The sequence below is a fragment of the Salmo salar genome, chromosome ssa02 (genome assembly GCF_905237065.1).
Source record: "Salmo salar chromosome ssa02, Ssal_v3.1, whole genome shotgun sequence".
NCBI lineage: Eukaryota > Metazoa > Chordata > Actinopteri > Salmoniformes > Salmonidae > Salmo > Salmo salar.
Window position 1 is genome coordinate 48,979,562 of NC_059443.1, and position 22,861 is coordinate 49,002,422.

Consider the following 22,861-nt stretch of genomic DNA (forward strand, 5'->3'; position numbering starts at 1 on the left):
CCACCGATAGAAAGTTGTTTTTTATATTTTTGTTCTAAGCCTATTACAAACCTTAACCATTCGGAGTTAATGCCTAAACTTAGATTACTTTATAGAGTTTGGGTAATCCAAAAGTTACTTTACTGATTATAATTTTGGATAGGTAAGTGTAACTCATTACACTTAGAAAATAACCTACCTAACCCTGTAGACAAACCACTTTAAACAAAGTTAGTCACAGTTATGGACACTGTTGCAAAGACATGTTATCTGTGTGACCTATAAGATATCGGAGGAGAGAGGCCTTACTTTTTAGGTCAGTGAGTTCTGATGACAGAAGTAGCCCTTGATGACTCAGCAGCGGCCATCTTGATCTCCTCCTACTCGCACACTGGTGCTAAACACTATTGATCTCCAGTGGCTGGAGAAATCCTTCATGCTACTGGAATTGATTGCCAAAGTTATGGGTCGGAATGCACTCACCCGAAGTCTTGAGCCTTTCTTTGTCTGTTGTACAGTACCAGTCAAAGGTTTGGACACACTTACTCATTCCAGGGTTTTTCTTTATTTATAATATTTTCTACATTGTAGAATAATAGTGAAGACATCAAAACTATGAAATAACACATATGGAATCTTGTAGTAACCAAAAAAGTGTTAAATCAAAATATATTTGAGTTTCTTCAAAGTCGCCACCCTTTGCACAGTCTTGGCATTCTCTCAACCAGCTTCATGAGGTAGTCACCTGGAATGCATTTCAATTAGCAGGTGTGCCTTGTTAAAAGTGAATTTGTGGAATTTCTTTCCATCTTAACTTCTCTAGGGCCAGTGGGACGATTTCGTCCCACCTACGTAACAGCCAGTGGAGTCCCGTGGCGCGTTATTCAAATACCTTAGAAATGCTATTACTTCAATTTCTCAAACATATGACTATTTTACACCATTTTAAAGACAAGACTCTCGTTAATCTACCACACTGTCCCATTTCAAAAAGGCTTTACAACGAAAGCAAAACATTAGATTATGTCAGCAGAGTACCCAGCCAGAAATAATCAGACACCCATTTTTCAAGCTAGCATAGAATGTCACATAAACCCAAATCACAGCTAAATGCAGCACTAACCTTTGATGATCTTCATCAGATGACAATCTTAGGACATTATGTTATACAATACATGCATGTTTTGTTCAATCAAATTCATATTTATATCAAAAACCAGCTTTTTACATTAGCATGTGACGTTCAGAACTAGCATACCCCCCGCAAACCTCCGGTGAATTTACTAAATTACTCACTATAAACGTTCACAAAAAGCATAACAATTATTTTAAGAATTATAGATACAGAACTCCTCTATGCACTCGCTATGTCCGATTTTAAAATAGCTTTTCGGTGAAAGCACATTTTGCAATATTCTAAGTAGATAGCCCGGCATCACAGCTATTTAGACACCCAGCAAGTTTAGCCCTCACCAAAGTCAGATTTACTATAAGAAAAATGTTATTACCTTTGCTGTTCTTCGTCAGAATGCACACCCAGGACTTCTACTTCAATAACAAATGTTGGTTTGGTTCAAAATAATCCATAGTTATTTCCAAATAGCGGCGTTTTGTTCGTGCGTTCAAGACAATATCCGAAAGGGTAAAGAAGGGTGACGCGCCCGACGCGTTTCGTGACAAAAAAAATCTAAATATTCCATTACCGTACTTCGAAGCATGTCAACCGCTGTTTAAAATCAATTTTTCTGCCATTTTTCTCGTAAAAAAGCGATAATATTCCGACCGGGAAATCGTGTTTTACTACAAAGAGAGAGAAAATAAAAACATGGTATCCCCCCGTGCACGCGCCACAGTCTGATGGTCCTCTGATCGACCACTTACCAAAGGCGCTAAAGTTTTTCAGCCAGCGGCTGGAATTACATCATTCAGCTTTTTCCCGGGTTCTGAGAGCCTATGGGAGCCGTAGGAAGTGTCACGTTACAGCAGAGATCCTAAGTTTTCAATAAACAGAGCCAAGAAGCCTAAGGAATGGTCAGAGAGGGCACTTCCTGTACAGGATCTTCTCAGGTTTTTGCCTGCCATATGAATTCTGTTATACTCACAGACACCATTCAAACAGTTTTAGAAACTTTAGGGTCTTTTCTATCCAAAGCCAATAATTATATGCATATTCTAGTTTCTGGGCAGTAGTAATAACCAGATTAAATCGGGTACGTTTTTTATCCGGCCGTGTAAATACTGCCCCCTACCCCCAACAGGTTAACAACAGCTGGTGCATGAAATCTAAGGAAGTCTCTAGATTTTGCTCGCCTGAAGTAGAGTATCTCATGATAAGCTGTAGACCACACTATTTGCCAAGAGTTTTTTTCGTGGCTGTTTATTTACCACCACAGACGGATGCTGGCACTAAGACCGCACTCAGTCAGCTGTATAAGGAAATAAGCAAACAGGAAACCGCTCACCCAGAGGCAGTGCTCCAAGTGGCCAGGGACTTTAATGCAGCATGTTAAATGCGCAACAAGAGGGAAAATAATTCTAGATCACCTTTACTCCACACACAGAGACGTGTACAAAGCTCTCCCTCCATTTGGCAAATCTGACCATAATTCTATCCTCCTGCTTACAAGCAAAAATTAAAGCAGGAAGCACCAGTGGGTCTATAAAAAAGTGGTCAGATGAAGCAGATGCTAAACTACAGGACTGTTTTGCAAGCACACACTGGAATATGTTCCTGGATTGTTCCGATGAAATTGAGGAGTACACCACATCAGTCATTGGCTTCATAAGTGCATCGATGACGTCATCCCCACAGTTACTGTACGTACATACCGCAACCAGAAGCCACGGATTACAGGCAACATTCGCGCTGAGCTAAAGGCTGGAGCTGCCGCTTTCAAGGAGCGGGACTAACCCGGAAGCTTACAAGAAATCCTGCTATGCCCTCCGACAAACCATCAAACAGGCAACGCGCCAATACAGGACTAAGATTGAATCGTACTACACCGGCTCTGACGCTCGTCGGATGTGGCAGGGCCTGCAAACTATTACAGACTACAAAGGGAAGCACAACCGCGACCTGCCCAGTGACACGAGCCTACCAGATGAGCTAAAACGCTTCTATGCTCACTTCGAGGCAAGCAACACTGAGGCATGCATGAGAGCATCAGCAGTTCCGGACGACTGTGTGATCACGCTCTCCGTACCCAATGTGAATAAGACCTTTTAAACAGGTCAACATTCACAAGGCCGCTGTGCCATACGGATTACCAGGATGTGTGCTCTGGGCATGTGCTGACCAACTGGCAGGTGTCTTCACTGACATTTTCAACATGTTCCTGATTGAGTCTGTAATACCAACATGTTTCAAGCAGACCACCATAGTCCCTGTGCCCAAGAACAGGTAACCTGCCTAAATGACTACAGACCTGTAGCACTCACGTCCGTAGCCATGAAGTGCTTTGAAAGACTGGTAATGGCTCACATTAACACCATTATCCCAGAATCCCTACACCCACTCGAATTTGCATACCGCTCAAACATATCCACAGATGATGCAATCTCTATTGCTATCCACACTGCCCTTTCCCACCTGGACAAAAGGAACACCTATATGAGGATGCTATTCATTGACTACAGCTCAGCGTTCAACACCGTAGTGCCCTCAAAGCTCATCACTAAGCAAAGAATCCTGAGACTAAGCACCTCCCTCTGTAACTGGATGCTGGACTTCCTGACGGGCCACCCTCAGGTGGTGAGGGTAGGTAGCAACACATCTGCCCGCTGATCCTCAACACCGGAGCCCCTCAGGGGTGTGTGCATGCTCAGTCTCCTCCTGTACTCCCTGTTCACCCACGACTGCATGGCCAGGCACGACTCCAACACCATCATTAAGTTTGCAGACGACACAACAGTGGTAGGCCTGATCACCAACAATGATGAGACAGCCTATACGGAGGAGGTCAGAGACCTGGCCGGATGGTGCCAGAATAACAACCTATCCTTCAACGTAATCAAGACAAAGGAGATGATTGTGGACGACAGGAAAAGGAGGACCGTGCACGCCCCCATTCTCATCGACGGGGCTGTAGTGGAGCAGGTTGAGAGCTTCAAGTTCCCTGTTGTCCACATCACCAACTAACTAGAATGGTACAAGCACACCAAGACAGTCCTGAAGAGGGCACAACAAAACCTATTCCCCCTCAGGAGACTGAAAAGATTTGGCATTAGTCCTCAGATCGTCAACAGGTTCTACAGCTACAACATCGAGAACATTCTGACTGGTTGCATCTCTGCCTGGTACAGCAAATGCTCGGCCCGCAGCAGCAAGGCACTACCGAGGGTAGTGCGTATGGCCCAGTACATCACTGGTGCAAAGCTTCCTGCCATCCAGGACCTCTACACCAGGCGGTGTCAGAGGAAGACCTTAAAAATTGTCAAAGCCTCCAGCCACCCTAGTCATAGACTGTTCTCTCTGCTACCTCATGGCAAGCGGTACCAGAGCGCCAAGTCTAGGACCAAAAGGCTTCTCAACAGCTTTTACCTCCAACCCATAAACCTCCTGAACAGATAATCAAATGGCTACCCGGACTATTTGCATTGTGTCCCGCCACCCCCAACCCGCCAACCCCCTCTTACGCTGCTGCTACTCTCTGTTTATCATATATGCATAGTCACTTTAACTGTACCAACATGTGCTTACTACCTCAATTAGCCCAACTAACCGGTGCCCCCGCACATTGACTCTGTACTGGTACCACCTGTATATAGCCTCGCTACTGTTATTTTCATTGTCATTTTACAGGGTTTTTAAAAATGTCTTTACCTGTCTATTGTTTACCTAATACCTATTTTTTACTTAAAAATTGCACTGTTGGTTAGGGCTTGTAAGTAAGCATTTCACTGTAAAGTCTACACATGTTGTATTTGGCTCGTGACATACTTTGATTTGATTTTAAGTTTTTGCTTGTAAGCCGGAATCGGGAGGATAGAGTTATGGTCAGATTTGCCAAATGGATGGTGAGGGAGAGCTTTGTTATGCGTCTCTGTGTGTGGAGTAAAGATGATCTACAGTTTTCTTTCGCCTCTAGTTGCACCGGTGAAATACTGGTAGAAATGAGGTAAGACTGATTTCAATTTTCCTGCATTAAAATCACTGGCCGCTAGAAGCCTTTGCACGTCTGGATAAAAAAAATGTACCCGATTTAATCTGGTTACTAATCCTACCCAGTAACTAGAATATGCATATACTTATTATATATGGATAGAAAACACTCTAAAGTTTCTAAAACTGTTTGAATGGTGTCTGTGAGTATAACAGAACTCATTTGGCAGGCAAAACCCTGAGACATTTTCTGACAGGAAGTGGATACCTGATGTGTTGTATTACCTTTAAACCTATCCCATTGAAAAACACAGGGGCTGAGGAATATTTTGGCACTTCCTATTGCTTCCACTAGATGTCACCAGCCTTTACAAAGTGTTTTGAGTCTTCTGGAGGGAGATCTGACCGAACAAGAGCCATGGAACGATGATGTCCCATTAGACACCTGGCGCGCGAGTTCATGTTGGGTACCCTCGTTCCAATACGTTATAAAAGAGTATGCATTCGTCCACCTTGAATATTATTCATGTTCTGGTTAAAAAGGCCCTAATGATTTATGCTATACAACGTTTGACATGTTTGAACGAACGTAAATATATTTTTTCCCCTCGTTCATGACGAGAAGTCCGGCTGGCTTAGATCATGTGCTAACAAGACGGAGATTTTTGGACATAAATGATGAGCTTTTTTGAACAAAACTACATTCGTTATGGACCTGTGATACCTGGAAGTGACATCTGATGAAGAGAATCAAAGGTAATGGATTATTTACATAGTATTTTCGATTTTAGATCTCCCCAACATGACGTCTAGTCTGTATCGCAACGCGTATTTTTCTGGGCGCAGTGCTCAGATTATTGCAAAGTGTGATTTCCCAGTAAGGTTATTTTTAAATCTGGCAAGTTGATTGCGTTCAAGAGATGTAAATCTATAATTCTTTAAATGACAATATAATATTTTACCAATGTTTTCTAATTTTAATTATTTAATTTGTGACGCTGACTTGACTGCCGGTTATTGGAGGGAAACGATTTCCTCAACATCAATGCCATAGTAAAACGCTGTTTTTGGATATAAATATGAACTTGATAGAACTAAAAATGCATGCATTGTCTAACATAATGTCCTAGGAGTGTCATCTGATGGAGATTGTAAAAGGTTAGTGCATCATTTTAGCTGGTTTTATGGTTTTGGTGACCCTGTCTTTGACTTGACAAAACATTACACACAACTCTTGTAAATGTACTGTCCTAACATACTCTAAATTTATGCTTTCGCCGTAAAACCTTTTTGAAATCGTAAAACGTGGTTAGATTAAGGAGATGTTTATCTTTCAAAGGGTGTAAAATAGTTGTATGTTTGAAAAATTTGAATTTTGACATTTATTTGGATTCAAATTTGCCGCTCTTGAAATGCACCTGCTGTTGATGGAGTGCACCACGGGTGGCACGCTAGCGTCCCACCTAGCCCATAGAGGATAAGTGATATGACATGCTAATTTATAAAATGATTTCGCTGTAATTAATATTACCTGATTAAGCTAATCATGTAAATGTAATTAACTAGAAAGTCGGGGCACCACGGAAGAACGTTTATAGAGCCGTTATCTTCCGAATAAACTCTTAAAATACTTTGTAATATTTTACATCGATAGCAGTCAATATTAACCCTTGTCTTATTTTCAGTCTCATAATGAAAGTTGTAAATTCTTGGCTATCTTCACGAACACTGGCTAACAAGTTGAATCAGCAATAAAAAATTGGGTTTAATTATTTATTTACTAAATACCTAAACTAATAACACAGAATTACATATACACAGAATACAAATGATGTCATACAGAAAACGTCCCGGTAGATGGAACAGATATGACGGCTGGTTACACAAACGAACGGGAGTTGGGCTTGAATGAAAGAGCGGGAAGACTTAGGAATAAAGAAACAGCAGCTATGCTATCGTAAATACATTATCTTATGCATTCTAAATTACCGCCCATTTGGAAAAGGAAAATGCAATAAATATTTACTCTGAGCTGCGCTTCGGTAGATTGGTCATAGATGCTGGCCAACAGATCTTCCTGTTTTCGGAAGAATGTCAATGGTGGTCAATTGGATACGTGGTGGTATCTTCGTCTGGTTGTTAGACTGGATCCGTCGTCCGTCCTTTCCTAGCCCACGTCTACAGCGGCCGCTGCTAACTCAACGGCTAGGAAGTATCACTTCTGTAGTGAATAAGCTCAAAGTTCATACCATTCACCACCAAAGCTCACGCCGAGGTTGGCTTAGTTCTGTACTTGACATGTGTGTCCTTCTAACGTAGAGGCTGCAGACCTCCCGTACTGGAACAACCTGGTTATCTTTCCGTCAAAGGCTTATATAGTGGAGAGGGGGAAGGATGCGTTTCATCGTTTATAACCCCTCCTCTTCACAGGGGTGGGCCACTGATCAAGCAGGGCACTTTCCTTATGAAAACCCAATTCTCTCATTTGGAAGCTAAAATTACATTTAATCTCCTAACAAACAATTTCAATATCAAATATTTCAATTGCATAACAATTGCATGTTACTCTGATAACTAGAGGGTGTATACTTTCTCAGGTACAGTTTATGTCGTCCTGTCATCAGTCATAATGTCTCAGATGACAACCGAACCTGACATACATACTCATTACATTCCCAAGCATATTTCCAACTGGTTTTATTACCAAAATATGGTTCCTTTTCCCCATTTGTTTGATGTTCCCAGACTCTCTATATTTAACACAGGCTATTCAAGTCCTTCAGTAGGGTCAGAGAGGGGAAGGGAGAAAGGTATTTATGGGGGGGGTCATAAACCTTACCCACAGGCCAACGTCATGACACAGCCAACCTAGCTAAGAAATACATTTGACGATAGAATTCTCCCCCTACCCTCCTAGGCAATTCTATTGTCCTGCTAATAGCCCTGCTAATAGCCATAATGGCGCTGTACAACATGACCATATGTGTTTGAAAGAGTATTTTCCAGTAAGCAACAATTTGTTTGCCTTCATTAGCCAACTTTGTTCCAATATTTCTGTCATTCAGTGATATTTATTCCCATAGTAATTCGTTGTGGATCCATAAGGAAATAAACATCTGCATTTTGAAAGTGTTTTTATCATTATTTTATTAACGAAAGCATACCAAGTACAACCCCAAATCCGTAAACACGGGCACCCTCATAGATGTCATCCTACCCAACCTGCCCTCCAAATATCAAATCAAATCAAATTTATTTTTATAGCCCTTCTTACATCAGCTGATATCACAAAGTGCTGTAAAGAAACCCAGCCTAAAACCCCAAACAGCAAGCAATGCAGGTGTAGAAGCACGGTGGTTAGGAAAAACTCCCTAGAAAGGCCAAAACCTAGGAAGAAACCTAGAGAGGAACCAGGCTATGAGGGGTGGCCAGTCCTCTTCTGGCTGTGCCGGGTGGAGATTATAACGGCACATGGCCTAGATGTTCAAATGATCATAAATGACCAGCATTGTCAAATAATAATAATCATAGTAGTTGTCGAGGGTGCAACAAGTCAGTAACACAAGAGTAAGTGTCAGTTGGCTTTTTCATAGCCGATCTTTGAGAGTATCTCTACCGCTCCTGCTGTCTCTAGAGAGTTGAAAACAGCAGGTCTGGGACAGGTAGCACGTCCGGTGAATAGGTCAGGGTTCCAGCAGGTCTGGGACAGGTAGCACGTCTGGTGAACAGGTCAGGGTTCCATAGCTGCAGGCAGAACAGTTGGAACTGGAGCAGCAGCACGGCCAGGTGAACTGGGGACAGCAAGGAGTCATCAAGCCAGGTAGTCCTGAGGCATGGTCCTAGGGCTCAGGTCGTCCAAGAGAAAGAAAGAAAGAGAAAGAGAGAATTAGAAAGAGCATATTTAAATTCACACAGGACACCGGAAAAGACAAGAGAAATACTCCAGATGTGACAGACTGACCCTAGCCCCCCGACACATAAACTACTGCAGCATAAATACTGGAGGCTGAGACAGGAGGGGTCAGGAGACACTGTGGCCCCATCCGATGAAAACCCCGGACAGGGCCAAACAGGTAGGATATAACCCCACCCACTTTGCCAAAGCACAGCCTCCACACCACTGGGGGGATATCTCCAACCACCAACATACCATCCCGGGACAAGGCTGAGTATAGCCCACAAAGATCTCCGCCACGGCACAGCCCAAGGGGGGAGCCAACCCAGACAGGAAGACCACATCAGTGACTCAACCCACTCAAGTGACGCACCCCTCCCAGGGACGGCATGGAAGAACACCAGTAAGCCAATGACTCAGCCCCCGTAATAGGGGTAGAGGCAGAGAATCCCAGTGGAAAGAGGGGAAACCGGCCAGGCAGAGACAGCAAGGGCGGTTCGTTGCTCCAGCCTTTCCGTTCACCTTCACACCCCTGGGCCAGACTACACTTAATCATAGGACCTACTGAAGAGATATGTCTTCAGTAAAGACTTAAACGTTGAGACTGAGTCTGCGTCTCTCACATGGGTAGGCAGACTATTCCATAAAAATTTAGCTCTATAGGAGAACGCCCTGCCTCCAGCTGTTTGCTTAGAAATTCTAGGAACAATTTGGAGGCCCGCGTCTTGTGACCATAGCGTACGTGTAGGTATGTACGGCAGGACCAAATCGGAAAGATGGGTAGGAGCAAGCCCATGTAATGCTTTGTAGGTTAGCAGTAAAACCTTGAAATCAGCCCTTACCTTAACAGGAAGCCAGTGTAGGGAGGCTAGCACTGGAGTAATATGATCAAATGTTTTGGTTCTAGTCAGGATTCTAGCAGCCGTATTTAGCACTAACTGAAGTTTATTTAGTGCTTTATCCAGGTAGCCGGAAAGTAGAGCATTGCAGTAGTCCAACCTAGAAGTAACAAAGGCATGGATTAATTTTTCTGCGTCATTTTTGGACAGAAAGTTTCTGATTTTTGCAATGTTACGTAGATGGAAAAAAGCTGTCCTTGAAACAGTCTTGATATGTTCTTCAAAAGAGAGATCAGGGTCCAGAGTAACGCCGAGGTCCTTCACAGTTTTATTTGAGACGACTGTACAACCATCCAGATTAATTGTCAGATTCAACAGAAGATCTCTTTGTTTCTTGGGACCTAGAACAAGCATCTCTGTTTTGTCCGAGTTTAAGAGTAGAACGTTTGCAGCCATCCACTTCCTTATGTCTGAGACACAGGCTTCTAGCGAGGGCAATTTTGGGGCTTCACCATGTTTCATTGAAATGTAGAGCTGTGTGTCATCCGCATAGCAGTGAAATTTAACATGTTTTCGAATGACATCCCCAAGAGGTAAAATATATAGTGAAAACAATAGTGGTCCTAAAACGGAACCTTGAGGGACACCGAAATTTACAGTTGATTTGTCAGAGGACAAACCATTCACAGAGACAAACTGATATCTTTCCGACAGATAAGACCTAAACCAGGCCAGAACTTGTCCATGTAGACCAATTTGGGTTTCCAATCTCTCCAAAAGAATGTGGTGATCGACGGTATCAAAAGCAGCACTAAGATCTAGGAGCACGAGGACAGACGCAGAACCTCGTTCTGACGTCATTAAAAGGTCATTTACCACCTTCACAAGTGCAGTCTCAGTGCTATGATGGGGTATAAAACCAGACTGAAGCGTTTCGTGTACATTGTTTGTCTTCAGGAAGGCATTGAGTTGCTGCGCAACAGCTTTTTCTAACATTTTTGAGAGGAATGGAAGATTCGATATAGGCTGATTCGTTTTTTATAATTTCTGGGTCAAGATTTGGCTTTTTCAAGAGAGGCTTTATTACTGCCACTTTTAGTGAGTTTGGTACACATCCGGTGGATAGAGAGCCGTTTATTATGTTAAACATAGGAGGGCCAAGCACAGAAAGCAGCTCTTTCAGTAGTTTAGTTGGAATAGGGTCCAGTATGCAGCTTGAAGGTTTAGAGGCCATGATTATTTTCATCATTGTGTCAAGAGATATAGTACTAAAACACTTTAGTGTCTCCCTTGATCCTAGGTCCTGGCAGGGTTGTGCAGACTCAGGACAACGGAGCTTTGGAGGAATACGCAGATTTAAAGAGGAGTCCGTAATTTGCTTTCTAATGATCATGATCTTTTCCTCAAAGAAGTTCATGAATTCATCACTGCTGAAGTGAGAGCCATCCTCTCCTGGGGAATGCTGCTTTTTAGTTAACTTTGCGACAGTATCAAAAAGAAATTTCGGATTGTTCTTATTTTCCTCAATTAAGTTGGAAAAATAGGATGATCGAGCAGCAGTGAGGGCTCTTCGATACTGCACGGTACTGTCTTTCCAAGCTAGTCGGAAGACTTCCAGTTTGGTGTGGGGCCATTTCCATTCCAATTTTCTGGAAGCTTGCTTCAGAGCTCGTGTATTTTCTGTATACCAGGGAGCTAGTTTCTTATAACAAATGTTTTTAGTTTTTAGGGGTGCAACTGCATCTAGGGTATTGCGCAAGGTTAAATTGAGTTCCTCGGTTAGGTGGTTAACTGATTTTTGTCCTCTGACGTCCTTGGGTAGGCAGAGGGAGTCTGGAAGGGCATCAAGGAATCGTTGGGTTGTCTGAGAATTTATAGCACGACTTTTAATGCTTCTTGGTTGGGATCTGAGCAGATTATTTGTTGCGATTGCGAACGTAATAAAATGGTGGTCCGATAGTCCAGGATTATGAGGAAAAACATTAAGATCCACAACATTTATTCCATGGGACAAAACTAGGTCCAGAGTATGACTGTGGCAGTGAGTAGGTCCAGAGACATGTTGGACAAAACCCACTGAGTCGATGATGGCTCCGAAAGCCTTTTGGAGTGGGTCTGTGGACTTTTCCATGTGAATATTAAAGTCACCAAAAATTAGAATATTATCTGCGATGACTACAAGGTCCGATAAGAATTCAGGGAACTCGGTGAGGAACGCTGCATATGGCCCAGGAGGCCTGTAAACAGTAGCTATAAAAAGTGATTAAGTAGGCTGCATAGATTTCATGACTAGAAGCTCAAAAGACGAAAACGTCGTTGTTGTTTTTTTTGGGGTAAATTAAAATTTGCTATCATAAATGTTAGCAACACCTCTGCCTTTGCGGGATGCGCGGGGGATATGGTCACTAGTGTAACCAGCGGGTGAGGCCTCATTTAACACAGTAAATTCATCAGGCTTAAGCCATGTTTCAGTCAGGCCAATCACATCAAGATTATGATCAGTGATTAGTTCATTGACTATAACTGCCTTTGAAGTGAGGGATCTAACATTAAGTAGTCCTATTTTGAGATGTGAGGTATCACAATCTCTTTCAATAATGGCAGGAATGGCCATTACACCTCTGCTGTCTTCAGCCAGGATCTCAGCGATCACTGCCTCATTGCCTGCGTCCGTAATGGGTCTGCTGTCAAACGACCACCCCTCATCACTGTCAAACGCTCCCTAAAACACTTCAGCGAGCAGGCCTTTCTAATCGACCTGACCCGGGTATCCTGGAAGGATATTGACCTCATTCCGTCAGTAGAGGATGCCTGCTAATTCTTTAAAAGTGCTTTCTTCACCATCTTAAATAAGCATGCCCCATTCAAAAAAACTTAGAACTGGAACAGATATAGCCCTTCATTCACTCCAGACCTGACTGCCCTTGACCAGCACAAAAACATCCCCCGCGATATGCAACTTTTCAGGGACGCTAAGAACCAATATACACAGGCAGTTAGTTAGGGAAGCAAAGGCTAGCTTTTTCAAACAGAAATTTGCATCCTGTAGCACAAACTCCCAAAAGATCTGGGACACTGTAAAGTCCATGGAGGATAAGACCACCTCCTCCCAGCTGCCCACTGCACTGAGGCAAGGAAACATGCACGATAAATCCACGATAATTGAGAATTTCAATAAGCATTTTTCTACGGCTGGCCATGCTTTCCACCTGGCTACCCCTACCCCGGTCAACAGCCCTGCACCCCCCACAGCAATTTGCCCAAGCCTCCCCCATTTCTCCTTCACCCAAATCCAGATAGCTGATGTTCTGAAAGAGCTCCAAAATCTGGACCCCTACAAATCAGCTGGGCTAGACAATCTGGACCCTCTCTTTCTAAAATTATCCGCCACAATTGTTGCAACACCTATTACTAGCCTGTTCAACCTCCTTCGTATCGTCTGAGATTCCCGAAGATTGGAAAGCTGCCGCGGTCATCCCCCTCTTTAAAGGGGGAGACACTCTAGACCCAAACTGCTGCAGACCTATATCTTTCCTACCCTGCCTTTCTAAAGTCTTCGAAAGCCAAGTTAACAAACAGATCACCGACCATTTCGAATCCCACCGTACCATCTCCGCTATGCAATCTGGTTTCCGAGCTGGTCATGTGTGCACCTCAGCCACGCTCAAGGTCCTAAACGATATCATAACCACCATCGATAAGAAACAATACTGTGCAGCTATATTCATCGACCTGGCCAAGGCTTTCGACTCTGTCAATCACCACATTCTTCACGGCAGACTCAACAGCCTTGGTTTCTCAAATGACTGCCTCGCCTGGTTCACCAACTACTTCTCAGATAGAGTTCAGTGTGTCAAATCAGAGGGCCTGTTGTCCGGAACTCTGGCAGTCTGTATGGGGGTGCCACAGGGTTCAATTCTCGGGCTGACTCTTTTCTCTGTTTATATCAATGATGTCGCTCTTGCTGCTGGTGATTCTCTGATCCACCTCTACGCAGATGACACCCAATGGTGGAACAAGCTCCCTCACGACGCCAGGACAGCGGAGTCAATCACCACCTTCCGGAGACACCTGAAACCCCACCTCTTTAACCTGTTATGGCTAGGGGGCAGTATTTTCACGGCTGGATAAAAAACGTGCCCGATTTAATCTGGTTACCACTCCTACCCAGTAACTAGAATATGCATATACTTATTACATATGGATAGAAAACACCCTAAAGTTTCTAAAACTGTTTGAATGGTGTCTGTGAGTATAACAGAACTCATTTGGCAGGCAAAAACCTGACAAGGTATCAGGCAGGAAGTGGCCTGTCTGACAAGGTGTCGTTCTTCTTGTCTCTGTTTATTGAAGAGTGAGGATCTTAGCTGTCCCGTGACACTTCCTACGGCTGCCATAGGGTCTCAGAAGGCGGTAAAAAGCTGAATCGTGGCTTTGCAGGCTCTGGCTGAAACAAAGTAGCGTGTTTGGGTAGTGGCTGGTTACAGTACTGTGAGACTCAGGCGCGTGCCCGCGTCGACCGAATGCTTTGTTTTCTTTCCTCTGTTTAGCTAAAAGGAGATTCCCGGTCGGAATATTATCGCTTTTTACGAGAAAAATGGCATAAAAATGGATTTTAAACAGCGGTTGACATGCTTCGAAGTACGGTAATGGAATATTTTGATTTTTTTTGTCACGAATTGCGCCACGCGCGCGACCCTGATTTACCATTTCAGATAGTGTCTGGGACGCACGAACAAAACGCCGCTATTCGGATATAACGATGGATTATTTTGGACCAAACCAACATTTGTTATTGAAGTAGCAGTCCTGGGAGTGCATTCTGACGAAGACAACAAAAGGTAATCAAACTTTTATAATAGTAAACCTGATATTGGTGAGTGCTAAACTTGCCGGGTGTCTAAATAGCTAGCCCGTGATGCCTGGGCTATGTACTTAGAATATTGCAAAATGTGCTTTCACCAAAAAGCTATTTTAAAATCGGACATATCGAGTGCATAGAGGAGTTCTGTATCTATAATTCTTTAAATAATTGTTAGTTTGCGGGGGGTATGCTAGTTCTGAACGTCACATGCTAATGTAAAAAGCTGGTTTTTGATATAAATATGAACTTGATTGAACAAAACATGCATGTATTGTATAACATAATGTCCTAGGGTTGTCATCTGATGAAGATCATAAAAGGTTTGTGCTGCATTTAGCTGTCTTCTGGGTTTTTGTGACATTATATGCTAGCTTGAAAAATGGGTGTCTGATTATTTCTGGCTTGGTACTCTGCTGACATAATCTAATGTTTTGCTTTCATTGTAAAGCCTTTTTGAAATCGGACAGTGTGGTTAGATAAAGGAGAGTCTTATCTTTAAAATGCTGTGAAATAGTCATATGTTTGAAAAATTGAAGTTTTTGTATTTTTGAGGAGTTTGTATTTCGCGCCACGCCCATCATTGGATGTTGGAGCAGGTGTTCCGCTAGCGGAACGTCTAGATGTAAGAGGTTAAGTTTATGTTCTGAGAGATCTTAAATTCCAACAGCTCTTTGTGCAGATGTGATGTTGACAATGGGGAAGAACCAAAATATATGGGAGGGGTTTCTTTCAGTTGACATATCATTTCCATTCAGTTTTTTCTTGATTTGGGGTTTTCTAAAGATCACACAGACTTCAATTAGTATAATTTTAGAGATGAGGACAACTACTCTGATGATTATCGATGGCTTTCTGGCGCCAGCGGCTGCCGGGGCATCATCCAAGTGGGTACTACAAATTAGTAGTGAAGAGGAGTAGCTACCTACAGAGTCCAGGAGAGGCTGAGGACGTCAGGGACAGCGAGGTGTGCGGACCTGTCTCTGACTCTGATATGACCACCAAGCTCCCTGGCTGTGACTGTGACAAAGATCCTCCCTCTACCGCTCAGACCATTCTACCTCCCTTCTTGCCTCAATTCCCAGATGTTTTAATTTTGTTCAATTTGTTTTATCTCATCTTATTAATTAAAATGTGTTTTTTGTGTGTTGCTGAAATTCAGCTTTTAACTGCCATAGTACACATTAAACTAAATGAAATTAACCATTATCATCATATAAGCTCCTTCAGTGATATTGGCCTTTTTCTCAATTTTTTTTTCATGGGCAGGTCGGGGGAGAACCGGACCACCATGCACAAGTGCTACACCTTCCTCATCTTCATGGTCCTCTTGCTGCCTTCACTGGGTCTTAGCAGGTACCTGTTAAACTATCTGTTTTAAGGCGCAAAACATTTCATGCAGGTCATTGGTTATTTCAACTAATGTAAAATACCCCTTCATTTTTTTTTATAATATCCCTTAAAGACATGCTCTGGAACTTTGACATCTGCAAAGTATTTTTTAAACCTACCGCTTTGGGCTGGATGTGTCAATGAGTCGTTCATGCATAATCTATGAGCAGAATTACTGTCTTCCCTTAGTTAACCACGAAATCCTTAGTTTGAAAGCGACTGTTTTTCAGGAAGCTTTGTTGTGCCATTTTCCATACCTTTTCACCCATGTGGGCACCTTAGCAATTTGAGTTTTGCCAATGAGCTTCAGCCCTTAGCCATTTGAGTGAGAGCAAGCAAGATGCTCACACAGCAGAGCTAAAGAGAGCGCATTGACATGGTACACATATCTGCACATGTGACGTAGTATGCAATTTTCAGGGGCCGCTTTTGCCTCATGAACGCTACTTTCAGAACTATTGGCTAAAAAGTCTACAAAAGTCCCGGAGAATCTCATTAATAACCCCAATACCTAAGCTGTTGCTATATTTCTTATGCCATCATAGAATACTTTGAAATATACCTGTACAAGTACAGTGGTTCGTCCTTTAAAAGTTGCAACATTCTGCAGCACAGTTTGCATGGTGCCGCAGAATTCTATGACACGTTATTTAAGTGTCAACCACTATTAACATTAATGCTAGTTAGTGCTGGTTTGAACACCAGAGGGCATCTTTTAGGAGCATTTGATAGCCTTCAATAGTGGCTGTCCTAGAGAATTTAAAACTGTTTTTTTCTAAGAACATAGAAAATGGGACTGATTTTAAGTCATTTTGCTTAATTAATTTGATTAACCTGTTAGGGACAGACGTTCTGCTAGCGGAACGCCTCACCAATATCCCATGGTAGAGTGTGGCGCAAAATACAAAGACCTTAAAAATGCTATAACTTCAATTTCTCAAACATATGACTATTTTACACCATTTTAAAGACAAGACTCTTGTTAACCTGTTTGGGATAGGGGGCAGTATTTTCACGGCCGGATAAAAAAACGTACCCGATTTAACCTGTTGGGGCTAGGGGGCAGTATTTTCACGGCTGGATAAAAAACGTACCCGATTTAATCTGGTTACTAATCCTACCCAGTAACTAGAATATGCATATACTTATTATATATGGATAGAAAACACCCTAAAGTTTCTAAAACTGTTTGAATGGTGTCTGTGAGTAGAACAGAACTCAAATGGCAGGTCAAAACCTGAGAGATTCCTTTACAAGAAGTGGCCTGTCTGACCATTTCTGGAACTTCTTTGCCATCTCTATCTTTTACAAAGGATCTCTGCTCTAACGTGACACTTCCTACGTCGTCCATGGGCGCTCAGAGCCCGGGAAAAAACAGAATGTCGTCATCCCAGCCCCAGGCTGAAACACATTATCGCCTTTCTCAAGTGGCCGATCAAGGGACTGTGGGCTTAGGCGCGTGACCTGGCCGCCCCCGTCTTTGTGATTTTTTTTCCTCTGTTTGCCGAAAAGGAGATTCCCGGTCGGAATATTATGGCTTTTCTACGAGAAAAATGGCATAAAAAAATTATTTTAAACCGCGGTTGACATGCTTTGAAGTACGGTAAAGGAATATTTAGAATTTTTTTGTCACGAATTGCGCCATGCGCACGACCGTTATTTACCATTTCGGATAGTTTCTGGAACGCACGGACAAAACGACGCTATTCGGATATAACGATGGATTATTTGGGACCAAACCAACATTTGTTATTGAAGTAGAAGTCCTGGGAGTGCATTCTGACGAAGAACAGGAAAGGTAAGACCATTTTTCTTATAGTAAATCTGATTATGGTGAATGCTAAACTTGCTGGGTGTCTAAATAGCTAGCCCTGTGATGCCGGGCTATGTACTTAGAATATTGCAAAATGTGCTTCATCCGAAAAGCTATTTTAAAATCGGACATATCGAGTGCATGCATGTATTGTATAACATAATGTCCTAGGGTTGTCATCTGATGAAGATCATCAAAGGTTAGTGCTGCATTTAGCTGTCTTCTGGGTTTTTGTGACATTATATGCTAGCTTGAAAAATGGGTGTCTGATTATTTCTGGCTGGGTAGTCTGCTGACATAATCTAATGTTTTGCTTTCGTTGTAAAGCCTTTTTGAAATCGGACAGTGTGGTTAGATTAACGAGAGTCTTGTCTTTAAATAGCTGTAAAATAGTCATATATTTGAGAAATTGAAGTAATAGCATTTCAAACGTTTTGAAAATCGCGCCACAGGATTCAACTGGCTGTTACGTAGGTGGGACGAATTCGTCCCACCTAGCCCAGAGAGGTTAATCTGGTTACTACTCCTGCCCAGAAACTAGAATATGCATATAATTAGTAGATGTGGATAGAAAACGCTCTAAAGTTTCTGAAACTGTTTGAATGGTGTCTGTGAGTATAACAGAACTCATATGGTAGGCCAAAACCTGAGAAGATTCTGTACAGGAAGTGCCCTGTCTGACAATTTGTTCTCCTTCTAGGGCATCTCTATCAAAAATACAGCATCTCTGCTGTAACGTGACATTTTCTAAGGCTTCCATTGGCTCTAGGAAGGCGCCAGAAAATGGAATGAGAGCACTCCAGTCTCTGGGCGAAAAAAAGCAGGGGGTTTTGTGAGTGGTCCTTCTGAGAACAATGACACTGAGGCGCGCGTGCACGAGACGACTCCATTTTTTTCTTTCATTGTTTGAATGAACACAACGTCGCCCGGTTGGAATATTATCGCTATTTTACGAGAAAAATAGCATAAAAAATGTATTTTAAATAGCGTTTGACATGCTTCGAAGTACGGTACAGGAATATTTTGAATTTTTTTGTCACGATACGCGCCGGCGCGTCACCCTTCGGATAGTGACTTGAACGCACGAACAAAACGGAGCTATTTGGATATAACTATGGATTATTTCGAACCAAAACAACATTTGTTGTTGAAGTAGAAGTCCTGGGAGTGCATTCTGACGAAGAACAGCAAAGGTAATCACATTTTTCTTATAGTAAATCTGAGTTTGGTGACTACCACACTTGGTGGGTGTCAAATTAGCTAGCCGTGATGGCCGGGCTATCTGTCTGAATATTGCAACATGTGCTTTCACCGAAAAGCTATTTTAAAATCTGACACCGCGATTGCATAAAGGAGTTCTGTATTTATAATTCTTAAAATAATTTATGTTTTTTGTGAACATTTATTTGTGAATGCTATCTAATCACACTGGTATTGAAGCCCGTTTAAGGTGTGTCTTCCTCCCTGACAACGGAGCCTTCTTTGTCAACTATGTCATCGCCTCAGCGTTTATCGGTAACGCCATGGACCTGCTGCGGATTCCAGGCTTGCTCATGTATATGATCCGACTGTCCCTGGCCCGCAACGTAAAGAGGGTGAGAGTCATTAAGGAATATATTGCTGGTGCTGTGCTCAAAGTTCAATTTACTTTTCAATGCTGAATGTTTTCGTGTCTACAGCATCAAGCGTTTGAATTCCAGTTTGGAGCGGCCTACACCTGGATGATGTCCGTCTTCACTGTAGTTATGACATTCAGCATCACCTGTCCAATCATCGTCCCCTTTGGTGAGTCAGCCCACCTCTCCCCAGAGAGGAAAGGGGTAAGAGGGGGAGAAAGTGAGAGATGGAGTATGGGGAGAGAGAGGACTACTCTCCCCTCTCTAGGGTCACCTACTGGCAGTTCTTTGTATGAGTCAGAATGAATCACCAAGGAAATTAGGGAAACTAAACTCTGCATTACGCCAAGAACAGGCTTACCCACTCCTGGTGTGTACATACAGTATTTATGTCACTACTGTGCATCTCTATGTTAAAGCACTTTATAGGTACAATATGCAATGTGTGTTTACTAAGACATACAGTGCAGAAAGTATTCATACCCCTTAACTTATTCCACATTTTGTTGTTACAGCCTGAATTCAAAATTGTTTACATTTCTCACCCATCTACACATAATACACCATAATGACAAAGTGAAAACATGTTTTCAAAAATGTTAGCAAATGTATGGAAAATGAAATGGATGATAAAATAAAGTATTCCCACCCGAGTCAATACTTTGTAGAAGCACCTTTGCCAGCGATTACAGCTGTGAGTCTTTCTGGGTGGCTCTAAGAGCTTTCAACACCTGGATTGCCCATTTTATTATTTTAAAAATTCTTCAAGCTCTGTCAAATTGGTTGTTGATCATTGCTAGACAACCATTTTCAGGTCTTGCCATAGATTTTCAAGCAGATTTAAGTCACTGTAACTCGGCCACTCAGGAACATTCAGTGTCTTTTTGGTAAACAACTCCAGTGTAGATTTGGCCTTGTGTTTTAGGTTATTGTCCTGCTGAACGTTAATTCATCTCCTACTGTCTGGTGGAAAGCAGACTGAATCATCTTTTCCTCTTGGATTTTGCCTGTACTTAGCTCCATTCCGTTTCTTGTTTATCCAGAAAAACTCCCCAGTCCTTAATGATTACAAGCATAAGCAATGTGTTGTATTGGATTTGCCCCGAACATGACACTGTATTCAGGACAAAAAGTTAATTGCTTTGCAACATTTTTTGCAGTATTACTTTAGTATCTTGTTGAAAATAAGATCCATGTTTTGGAATATTTGTATTATGTACAGGCTCCTTCTTTACACTCTGTCAATTAGGTTAGTATTGTGGAGTAACTACACTGTTGTTGATCCTTCCTCTATTTTCTCCTATCACAGCAATTAAACTCAGTAACTCTTTTAAAGTTACCGTTAGCCTCATGGTGAAATCTCGGAGCGGTTTCCTTCCTCTCCAGCAACTGAGTTTGTAAGGATACAACATCCAAAGTGTAATTAATAACTTTACAATGCTCAAAGGTATATTCAAAGTCTGCTTTTTGGGGGGTTTTACCCAGCTACCAATAGGTGCCCTTCTTCTTTGCGAGGCATTGGAAAACCTCCATGATCTTTGTGGTTGAATCTGTGTATGAAATTCACTGCTTGACTGAGGGACCTTACAGATAATTGTATGTGTGGGGTACAGAGATCAGATGGTCATAAAAAGTCAGGTTAAGCACTATTATTGCACAGAGTGTGTCCATGCAATTTATTATGTGACTTGTTAAGCAAATATTTATTCCATAACTTATTTAAGCTTGCCATAACAAAAGGCTTGAATACTTATTGACTCGAGACTTTTCAGATTTTCATTTGTTATTCATTTGTAAAAAAAAATGTCAAACATCCACTTTGATATTATGGGGTATTGTGTGTAGGCCAGTGACACAAAATCTAAGTATTTTATAAATGTTATATTCTGTCTGTAACACAACAAATTAATGTGACCCCACTGTGAAAAGGGGAGATTCCCACGACCCCCACAAGTGTCATGGGTCTGAAGGTAACCGGATTTTTGGTATGACCAGTGACATAGCATCTCAATTTAATGAATTTTATGTTCAGGCTGTAACACAACAAAATGTGGAAAAAGTCAAGGGGTATGAATCGTTTCTGAAGGCACTGTACTTGGATAGACAGGCCAACACCAGCGAAGATGAGAGTGTCCATAGTGAAAAGAATTGTATTTTGTGTTTTGTATATTCAAACATTCAGCATTTGACAATGTATTGTTGGTTTGGATGTGGAGGCCTTAAGTCTGCTTCTCCTCTGATAACCTCTCTGGGCTAGGCGGGACGAATTCGTCCCACCTACGTAACAGCCACTTTAAGCCTGTGGCGCGATTTTCAAAACCTTCAAAATCCTATTACTTCAATTTCTCAAACATATGACTATTTTACAGCTATTTAAAGACAAGACTCTCGTTAATCTAACCACACTATCCGATTTCAAAAAGGCTTTACAACGAAAGCAAAACATTAGATTATGTCAGCAGAGTACCAAGCCAGAAATAATCAGACACCCATTTTTCAAGCCAGCATATAATGTCACCAAAACCCAGAAGACAGCTAAATGCAGCACTCACCTTTGATGATCTTCATCAGATGACAACCCTAGGACATTATGTTATACAATACATGCATGTTTTGTTCAATCAAGTTCATATTTATATCAAAAACCAGCTTTTTACATTAGCATGTGACGTTCAGAACTAGCATACCAGCAAACTTCCGGGGAATTCGCTAACATTTTACTAAATTACTCACGATAAACGTTCACAAAAAGCATAACAATTATTTTAAGAATTATAGATACAGACCTCCTCTATGCACTCGATATGTCCGATTTTAAAATAGCTTTTTGGTGAAAGCACATTTTGCAATATTCTAAGTACATAGCCCAGGCATCACGGGCTAGCTATTTAGACACCCGGCAAGTTTAGCACTCACCATAATCATATTTACTATTATAAAAGTTTGATTACCTTTTGTTGTCTTCGTCAGAATGCACTCCCAGGACTGCTACTTCAATAACAAATGTTGGTTTGGTCCAAAATAATCCATCGTTATATCCGAATAGCGGCGTTTTGTTCGTGCGTCCCAGACACTATCCGAAATGGTAAAGAAGGGTCGTGCGCATGGCGCAATTCGTGACAAAGAAATTCTAAATATTCCATTACCGTACTTCGAAGCATGTCAACCGCTGTTTAAAATCAATTTTTACGCCATTTTTCTCGTAGAAAAGCGATAATATTCCGACAGGGAATCTCCTTTTCGGCAAACAGAGGAAAAAATCACAAAGGCGGGGACGGTCGGGTCATGCGCATAAGCCCAGAGTCCCTTGATCGGCCACTTGAGAAAGGCGATAATGTGTTTCAGCCTGGGGCTGGAATGACGAC

The 22,861-nt window shown here is 42.1% G+C and overlaps 1 pseudogene; it reads left to right on the forward strand.

Moving 5' to 3' along the window:
• The window catches only part of LOC106584945 (CSC1-like protein 2), a 31,886-nt pseudogene extending 12,014 nt beyond the window's left edge, over window positions 1-19,872 (forward strand).
• Window positions 19,873-22,861: the final 2,989 nt, after the last annotated feature.